Raw genomic sequence first — 10370 nt, 5'->3', positions numbered from 1 at the left:
AACATCTTCATCTGTCAGCCTCTTGGTTGCAAGCAACAGACATGGTCACTAGCCATCTTAAGTAAAGAGGGAATCAACTGGAAGGATATCAGGAGCTTGAAAGAAAGCCAGAAAAATGGGCTTCAAAAACAGAAAACAAGGAAATCTCAGAGGCTTAGCAGCAGGAACTGTAGAGCTTAGGTGTGGTCAAGATATCACCAAACTTCCAGCCTCTGACGTTTTCCTCCATCTTTGTATCACACACATGAGATTCAAGGTGTGGAATTGGCCTCGTGGTCATGTGTATATAAGGGTAAGGGCAAGACTTGGTCTTCTGTTTTTGTTATAGGAAACAGCAGCGAGGGCTAGCTTTTGGGAATAGCCATCCTTCTCTGCCACTCCCAAGATTACAAATAATGGAAAATTCCTCTAAAAGGAAGGCCAAAATACTACCCAGAAAATGTGTGATGAAGTGGGAGAAGTAGAGATTGAATGCTCGACTGCTCCCAAATAACCACTGCCCACCATGAGAACCTACAGTAAAATAATTTCCAAAGTGTAGAATCTAGTGCAGAGGTGCTAGTGGAGAGGGGGAGGATCAATGTATGTTATTTTGAAATTCCTCTGTAGAGAAGATGTGCTTCCTCTCCCCATCCATAAAATAAATATTTTTATTTTATTCTTTAAATTATAATCCAATAGTACCATTATTAATTTTCTTGCTCAGATTGTTTCACTTTGATTTTTCGGAGCTCTCACAGATTAGTTCCTGTGTCCTCTCTCCAATCTAGTCTCTGGACTGGGCTAGGCTTCTTGAAGGCAAGGACTCTGTCTTATTTGACTTTGCAGAATGGAAAATGCCTTATGCATGGATGTCACTGGGCTCGAAGTTGAAGATCCAAATTATTCTTCTGACTCAGCAAATACTGTTTTGTGTGAGGTTACACAAGAAGCAGCTTCTGTCTAGGTCAGTAACCAACAAGTTGTTAAAGAGTTTTACAACTTGCAAGCATGCCCCATTGCGTGATGCCATCTCCACAACCAACGTATAAAGCTGATATTGGAGAACAGAACTTACATTGGCATTGATATTTAAGCAGAGTTTTAGTGTCCTTCTGCAGGGTCAAGTTTCAGCTCCTTAGTGGGTGGAGAGGTCTAGGTCCAGGGGATTCTAAGATATGAGCCAAGATGGCTAGGGCAGAGGATAGTCATCAAACACGTCAAAGGATTCAGTTTAACAGCTGCATAAATATCTATATTTTTTAACACTTGGTAGAGCCATATTAGCACATACCAGTACAAACTGACTATTTTCTCTGTACACAAGTAACAATTTCCCTGCTTATGGGCACTTTTATACCCATTTTATAAACTGAGATCAAGTAATGTGCTAAGGCTGCAGAGCTAGAGATAAGCGTAGATTTCTCAGTAGAGTTCTGTTCGTGACAACATGAATTTTGGAAATTAAGGAAATTAACTTGAATTTTGAAATTAACCAGATTCAGATGCACCTTCTACCTTTTCTCAGAATTCCTCCTCATAACATGAAATGGCATATTATTGCATTCCAGTTCTAAAGCATGGGTGCTCAAATGCCCCCTGACTCTGTGATAAGACTTCTGGCCTATAAGGTGAAGAAAAGACACATTTTCTTGTGTTTTTTGATATACATCAAGTTTGAAAATGAGATTTTTCTATTTTCCAACTTGAGACCCCACCCTTCTACAAAAATGCTCTGCTCCAAGGTGCTAGTGTTCATTATCAGCAGTAGCCTGGACATGTAGCTTCCTCCTCCTTAATCCACTTCACTGGACTGCGGTGGTTCTGCACAGCTGGGGTTGATAAGAGGCTCCCGTGCTCGCTGGGCAGTATTTTTAAAGTTCTTACTTCCCTCCTTTATTCTCCAGGACATTCCTGGGTGGAGATGCAGGTTTGCATTTTCTGCCTTCCAACAAGGGAGTCAAATTGAGGCATACACCTGTGTAAGTGTGTGTGTGCGTGTGTGTGTGTGTGTGTGTGAATTGTGGACTGTGAGCTCCATTTTGCTTTTTGCTGACTCATTCAAAACCTCAGAAGTCCTTATTTTGAACAGGTGCAATTAAAAACAGACCAAAAACCCAAATTCTCCACTGTACTCAGTATCTACTAGAACCTTTGATTCCTGGGTCTTCTAGGAAGAAAGGGGCTACTGAAGATGCAGTCCTCATGGAAGATGCAGCAGCAGCAGCAGGCAACCATGTTTAAAGACAGAATTTGTAATTTCTAAGCCTTAAATTCCTAAGTAGCCTAACTTATGATGTTGTCTTGTAAAGTGAATGAGACAACTGTTTGAAGATTCCCGGCCACAGAGTTAATGCTCAGTTAAAGTCAGCTATCATTGTTGTTATATTCAGTCCTTTTGGGGCCAGGGCTGACTGGACTCTAAGGAAGAGAAATCAGTGAATAGACTAACCAGCACCCTATGCCAGGAATGACACAACTGAATAAGTCTTCAGAAATGTGACTTGATAATACTCAGAGGAAAAGGTTATTACGGATAGAAACTGAAGCTGAAAAGTCAAGATGTGCCCATCCAAGCACCCAAAGATCTTGTTCCAAGGCAGTTCTACAGAGTCTTGATGCAAACATTTTTCACCATCTAATTGGCTGGAAGGCAATATTGTTGTCAGAGATAAAATAACTGTCAACAGAGAAATGAAACCAAACTATGTTCTCATTTTTTTGTTCCCATTTTTATATTACATGAATCTTAGTCCTCTTAAGAGTTTATGACCAGTGTACATGGTGGTTTTAAAATAGTGGTTGATAACTCCATATTATCAACTTGATAGAAAATACAATAACTAACTAGAAGTGTGAAATAAGAGTATAGGGCCAGATTGCATACCATACTATAATACAGAGTAGTAGTTTATCAATTGTAATAACTCAGAAATGCATTACAGCTTTTCTTTGGCATGTTCTGGAGAACTTTTGAATGTCTATGGACAGACATGCATCTTTATGCTAAAGAAGGAACAGCAATGTAGAAGGCTTTCATAATAAAATACAAAGCTCAGTTAAAGTTGCATCCCAGTATTTGGAAAACTGACACTTCTCTTAAAAAGGATATTTGAAGGTCATACTGGGAACCATGATGAACCAGAGGAAAGCTCAATTTCTAGGGTTTTGTAATCTTTGCCCCCTTTTTTTGATGCTTATTGAGCTATTCAGTATACTTGTTTAATCATATAATTTTGTTGCTTTTGAGTTTTGAATGCATGTGTGTTGGTTTGGCGTCCTTATACCATTTAAGATCCAGACAAGAGGGCAGCCCGGGTGGCTCAGTGGTTTAGCACTGCCTTCAGCCCAGGGCCTGATCCTGGAGACCCAGGATCAAGTCCCATGTCAGGCTCCCAGCATGGAGCCTACTTCTCCCTCTGCCTGTGTCTCTGCCTCTCTCTCTCTCTCTCTCATGAATAAATAAATATATATAAAGATCCAGACAAGAAAACTGTAATTACTCTAGGGATCTCAAGCAGAGAGGATTTAATAGAGGGAATTGGTTATACAGCCACTGGGAAGAACTGAGAAGTGAAACCGTTAATGTGAGGTTAGCAATGGCAGGAAGCTTAGTACCTTTGTACCAGGTCTAGGACTGGAGAGAGAAAGGATATAAGTTACCAAACCCAGGATTTGGGGCCATGCTGGAAACTGGAATCCTACTAGGCTGGCAGGTGGCAATCAGGTAGGACTTTCCTACAGAAAGGGAGCTACAAAGGAAATACAGCCATGTCACGAACACCCTGTGAAAGAGTTGAGGAGTATTTCTGCTCTCCTCCTCTTGGCCTTCAATGCCTCCCACTGGCCAAACCACCTGAAAGGCAAGGAGCGACAGAACCCAGGGAATGCAGTTCCCTAGGGAACAGAGCCCAGAGCAAAAGAGGTACTGACCAGCAAGGGTCCAGCCATATAAGCCGCTCAGTGTCATCTATGGCATCTCCAGGGTGCTTCTTTTCCATAGACGGTCCATTCTTGGGGTAGACATGTGTGATTGCCTCCATTTGGGGTGTGATGCTCTCTTAAAGGTAGGAGCTATAAGAAGAGAAGCACTGAAATCCCATAGTCAAATTCAAGAGAATAGGCTTACAAGTAAAAAGGATATTTTTAAACTCATAGAACTCTGCAGCTCATGTCTAATGTGTTCCAGCTACAACCTGATGACTCAGAAGATTTTTTTGGGGTTTTGTTTTAGCAAATCTTGATTATCAATGTGATCAGCCCTCTCCCAGATCTGGAGGGAATGATTAGCAGGACGCTAGCTGTGAACTGAACTAGATAACGTTGCACTTGAAAAGGACACATCTTGCATCCTTAATCTCAAGGATATTTTAAATAGAATTGAAATAGATGTTTGCCCATGACCTCTGGTAGTAATGGGTTCTGAATTTTGGATAATATTTTATGTTATTTGCTTTATTACCTTCCTAATCACTCTGACATATGTGTGTGTGTGTGTGTTTTGTTTTTGTATTTGTTTAATTCATGAGAGACACAGAGAGAGGCAGAGACATAGAGAGAGGGAGAGACAGGCTCCCTGTGGGGAGCATGATCCTGTGGGGCTTGATCCTGGGACCCCGGGACCACGACCTGAGCCAAAGGCAGTCACTCAACCACTGAGTCACCCAAGTGCCCCGTGAGTGTGTTTTAATTGCACTTGGATTGAATTATCAAAGCAATTGAAAATCCTAGGCAGTTCTTACATTGTAAAAGCTGATTTAGCTCATCTATGCAGTGTCAGAAATTGTATCCACTTGTAAAGTGTTACTGTGTGACACAGGTTTTGTCATTTCCATTGCCTCATGGCAGAGAGGTAGATTTCAACAAGACTGGCCATTAATATCCTGCAACTGCTGGACACCAACTAGTGAAGTGGGCTAGACTTCTTCAACATCTGGAAACCCTAAGAGAACTCCTTCTGAGCTTAGTTATTAACTCACCCTGACACTTGTTCTTTTGTTCATGCTTTGCCTCAAGGAGTTCACCCACAGTGTATTTATTTTAAGAGCAATCCTTGCAAGAACTATCCCCTTACCAAGAAATACATCAGAGACTTCCTGGTTCTTGGGCTGCAGATATCCCTCTATGTCCATGGAGACTGGGATTACACAGCCATGAACTCCATTGTTTGTAACATAATTTCTGGCATTTCACACATTTGTCTTTGTGTGAGACATTTATTTGTAAAAATAGTATCCTTTCTGCCATTTATAGGTGGATTCAATCCAGCCTATGGATGCAGATGGAAGACCCTGAGGAAGTCCTCCAAGTTGACACAATTCCCATTTCACCATTAGTTCCAGTGGGATCCAGTAGGAAACTCATGTCTCATTTTTCATTCCTTTGAGGGTGTCAGGCATGTAGAGCTGGATACTGGTGGGGTGTCTGCCAGGCCCATATTAAGTAACCCCCTTTCTCTGAGAATTACTTCTCTCCATAGACACAGGGGATTGGGCCCCAGATAGCCACACTTACACAACTTGACTTCATTCGCATTAATTGGACCTGAGTGGTCCAATGGGTCAATGGTCATGACCCATTCAGGGCCAGTTTCTCTATCCCTAGAATTTACAATAGAGAGAACGCTATTCAGGGTGGTCTGGTGTCTTGAACCAAAGAGATGTTACATGGGAAGAAGTAAGTAGCCGTTTCACCCAAGGGCATGAATTCAGTTCAAGAGAATTATCTGCAAAGAGAGAAAAGACAAAGAGGTTAAAGTATTGCCTAGTGAATTCATTACCTATTACTGTACCACAAATTGCTTTCAAAATAGCAGCTTAAAACCACCAAAATTTATTAGCTTATACGGTTTCTGAGGATCAGGAATCTGGGATCAGCCTAGCTGGGTATTTGTGGCCCAGAGTCTCTCATGAGTGTTCTGACAAGATGTTGGTTGGGGCTAGAGAATGCACTTCCAGAGTCACTCATCCACTCATGTGGCTGCTGGCAGGAGGGTTCTGTTTCTTGCCATATGACTTTCTCCATTGTTTTGCTTACATGACAGCTGACTTTCATCACAGCTGAGAGAAAGAGAAAAGGCAACCCACATGGTAGAGGAGCTTAATTCTCCTCTTCTTGAGTGTGTACTGGACTTAGTGACTCTTCCAAAGACAAAATTATGGAAAGGGAAAGGTATTGACCATAAAGTGAAGAAATATGGCAGATATCAGCTTAATCAAGGTTAACATCACCAGTGATAAGTCATGTTGATATTATATACTCCTGATATGATGTAACGAGAAGGTTATCTCATCTTGTGGTATTCTTCTCTCAAATCTGTAATCCTAGACTAGTTCTGAGAAAACAGGAGTCAAATCCAAACTGAAGGGCATTCTACAAAATATGACCAGTACTCTTCAAAGGTTTAAAGCTTATTAAAAAACACAAGACTAAAAAATTGTTACAGACCTTAGGAGATTAAGGATACTTGGTGAATAAATGCCATGAGGTGTCCTGGATTAGAACCTAATACACAAAAAGGACATAAGTAGGAAAATTTGTGAAATTTGAATAAAGTCTATGGTTTAATTAATAGTATCAGTATTAATTTCTTAGTTTTGACAAATGTACCATGGCTATGTTAACATAAGGGGTAAGCTGGGTGAATAAGATTTGGAAACGCTTTGCACTACCCTTGCAACTTTTCTATAAATCTATAAGTATCACCCCTCCAAAAATATTTTAACAACCATGCCCCTTCTATTAAACAAATAAAACCAACAACAATATGCAAAGTGACAAGCCCCAGGTGGGACCATACCTCTTATGAAGGAGATCTAGGTTCAACCTGTATGTGGATGGGTTGGTGGGATAGTCTGAGAAGACTTTGCAGAGAGAATAAAGTCCAGTGCATGAAGAGAGTGAAACTTATAGCTGTAGCATCATGAAATATTCAAATAATTTATAGGATTGTACAGGCTCAACAAATGGCATGGGGATGGGGGTGGTGCCTGGGGTGAAAGAGAGAGTAGCATGAACAATGCTAGAGAAACAGTTCTGGGCTCTTGGGATGAAACTGACACAGCATTGACTTTCTTTTTCTTTTTTTTTTCTTTTTTTAAGCATTGACTTTCTGTAGGAAATTGTATTAGTCTGCTCTGGCTGACATAGTAAAATACCATAGACTGGGTAGCTTAAAACAACAGAAATTTATTTCTCATGGTTCTGAAGCCTGGAACATCCAAGACTGGGAGCCAACATGGTTGTGTTCTGACGAGGACTCTCTTCCTAGCTTCTTTCTAGGTTGCCGTCTTACTGAGTTTTTATATGGTAGAGAGAGATGGTGTCTCTTCTTGTGAGGGCAGTAATTCAGATCTCCAACTTCATAGACTCATTTAAACCTAATTACCTTCCAAAGACCCCATCTCTAGAGATATATCCATGGAGTTAGGGCATCAATGTAGGAATTTCCGGAGGGGGAACACAAATAGTCCATAATAGAGATCTTATAAGACAATACTCTATTCTCCATCCCTGGGATAGATTCCATGATACACTTGATATGCTGAGGTTATAAAAATAAATATCCCTAAATCTCAGTGACTTAAATAAATGTTTATTTCTCCTTTATGCTCTCTGTCCAACACAGGTTGTCAGGGACTGTGTTCCTATTATCGCCACTCAGGAACCCAGGGCATAAGGAATCTTTACTATCAGTTATTACTATAGACAGGGAAGAGAATATGATAAATGACACACTGACTTATTTTTTTAAGTTTTTATTTAAATCCAAGTCACTTGGGGATCCCTGGGTGGCTCAGTGGTTTATTGCCTGCCTTTGGACCAGGGCGTGATCCTGGAGTCCCAGGATCAAGTCCCACATCAGGCTCCCTGCATGGAGCCTGCTTCTCCTTCTGCCTGTGTCTCTGCCTCTCTCTCTCTCTCTCTCTGTGTGTGTCTCTCATGAATAAATAAATAAAATCTTAAAAAAAAAATAAAATAAAGAAGCTATCTTGCCAACAGGAATTTCTCAGTTTAAAAATAAAATCCTAGTCACTTAACATACAGTATAACATTAGTTTCAGGTGTGCAATATAGTGATTCAACACTTCCATACATCACCCAGTGCTCTTCACACGTGTGCTCCTTAATCCTTATCATCTGTTTAACCCATCCCCCCACTTAACTCCCCTCTGTAACCATCACTTTGTTCTCTATAGTTAAGAGTCTGTTTCTTGGTTTGTCTCTCTCTCTTTTTCCCTTTGTTCATTTGTTTTGTTTCTTAAATTTCACACGAGTGAAATCATATGATATTTGTCTTTCTCTGACTGACATTTCACTTAGCATCATACTCTGTAGCTCTATCCATGTTGTTGCAAATGGCAAGATTTTGTTCTTTTTTGTGGCTGAGTAATATTCCATTATATACACCACATCTTCTTTATCCATTCATCCTTCGATGGACGCTTGGGCTATTTCCATAGTTTGGCTACTGTTGATAATGCTGCTATACACATCGGGGTGCATGCATCCCTTTGAATTAGTATTTTTGTATTCTTTGGGTAAATACCTAGTAGTGTAATTGTTGACACCCACTGACTTTGAGAGGCTTCTGCCTGGATGTGACATGCATTGTTTCCATTCACATTTTGTTGTAAAAGCAAGACAAATGGCCAGTTACAACTTCAAGGGTGTGGTAAGTTCAATCTTACCATGCATCTGGAAGGAAGAAAATGGAATGCTGGTGAACAGCCCTAAGGATCAGTATAATAAGGAGTCTGTGACAATGTCACCTGGGAGTGTCGCGGCCCTTTTGCCTCTTCATCCCTTTTACCATTTCCTTCTTTTTACTCCCTTCCTTCTTTATATCATTTCGGGGCACTTTTTTTCTCTTTTTTCTTTTCTCTTCTTCTCTTTCCTTAAATAATCATTTTCTAATCATAGAAATGATATATTTAAATTGCAAAAAATCAAATAATACTGGAACATAAAACAATTAGCCCATTTATTTTCTTTTGCTGGAGATAACAACTCTCAACAGGTAGAGTGGACAACACAATTCAAGATTATTTTTTGCAACTTGCTTTTTTATTTAACGATGTATCTTGGATATCTCTTCTTGTTTTTATTTTATTATTATTTTTTATTTTTTTTCTTCTTCTTGTTTTTAAATCAGGAAACAACGACTACCGCTACTACTACAAAACATTAACAATAATCATTTGTTTAACACCTCGGTTGTGCCACCACTGTTTTTGGGATGGGGTACTCACCACTAAACAGGATGTTGTCTCTGTCCTATATTCTACTCAGGAAAGATCTGTACTTGGTCCTGCCTCTGACACTAACAGTTGTGAGACCTTAGCTGAATATCTTGACATCACTGTATGTTTTTGTCTTTTTTTCAACAACAACAATCAAGCGGCAAGCCATATGTTTTCGCTGGACCTATGGGTCTATTTCTAATTATATTAGGATTTGTGGGGTTGTTGCTGTAAACAACAGACACTGACTTTTACTAACTAAAGCAAGAAGAAAGAATCAATTGGAAGAATATTGTATAGCTCAGAGACCAGAAGGAAGAGTTGAAAAATCATGTCTGTGGAAGGGCAGAAACCAGGAGTCCTTGGGGGATCTCCACAGCAGGAACTCATGGGCTGGTTTCAAAGGTTTCTGCCATTGGATGACTCAGCTCCAACAGCCTTCCCTCCTGGAGTTTCTCTGTAGAAGACTCAGCTTTCTGGAAGAAAGAAGCTTGTTTTAGTAGTTCACTCCTCTGACCAGAGGGAGCTGGGTACTGCTGATTGATAGTTCTACCGATACCACCTGTGATGGAGGTTGGGCAGTTCCCCAAGGGCAAAGGAAGGTGCTCTTAGGCAAATAAGTAAAGAAGTAAGGAAGGCAGACACAATCAAAACAAATGTTCACTGCACGAATTTCCTTTTCCCTCATGTGTCTATTTTTCTCTTACTTTGTATTACGAATTTTCCCAACTTTCTGCTATCTTTTGCCAATCAGGGTCTTAGGTTTGGCAGCCAATGCTAGGCTTTATTTAATTGAGCTGATGGGGTTTTGGTGTCTGCAAGTCTCTGGCCTCTTCTTTGATGACTAAGCAAATGCCTTCTGGATAGATATTTGAACTGCAGCACATACACCTGTTATTCAAGATATGGAGTCTCAATGATTTCACAGTACTTTGTGCGTTTCTTGTTTTCCTGAACAGTAAAATTGAAAATTCCTAAATTTACTTGTGGCACAGTTTATGACAGTGAAAACTGGAAGAGTTTCACTCTTCATGATGGAGAAGAGGTTGGTTGGATAAGGCAAGCCCTCTCTTCCACAGGTGTATCAGCCAGTGACTCATTTTTTTTTTTCTCCTTTAACTATGGAATCCTCAGAAATCTGAGTAGAGA

Source organism: Canis aureus, chromosome 19 (genome assembly GCF_053574225.1).
Source record: "Canis aureus isolate CA01 chromosome 19, VMU_Caureus_v.1.0, whole genome shotgun sequence".
NCBI classification, from domain to species: domain Eukaryota; kingdom Metazoa; phylum Chordata; class Mammalia; order Carnivora; family Canidae; genus Canis; species Canis aureus.
Note: the sequence above shows the minus strand (reverse complement) of the source record.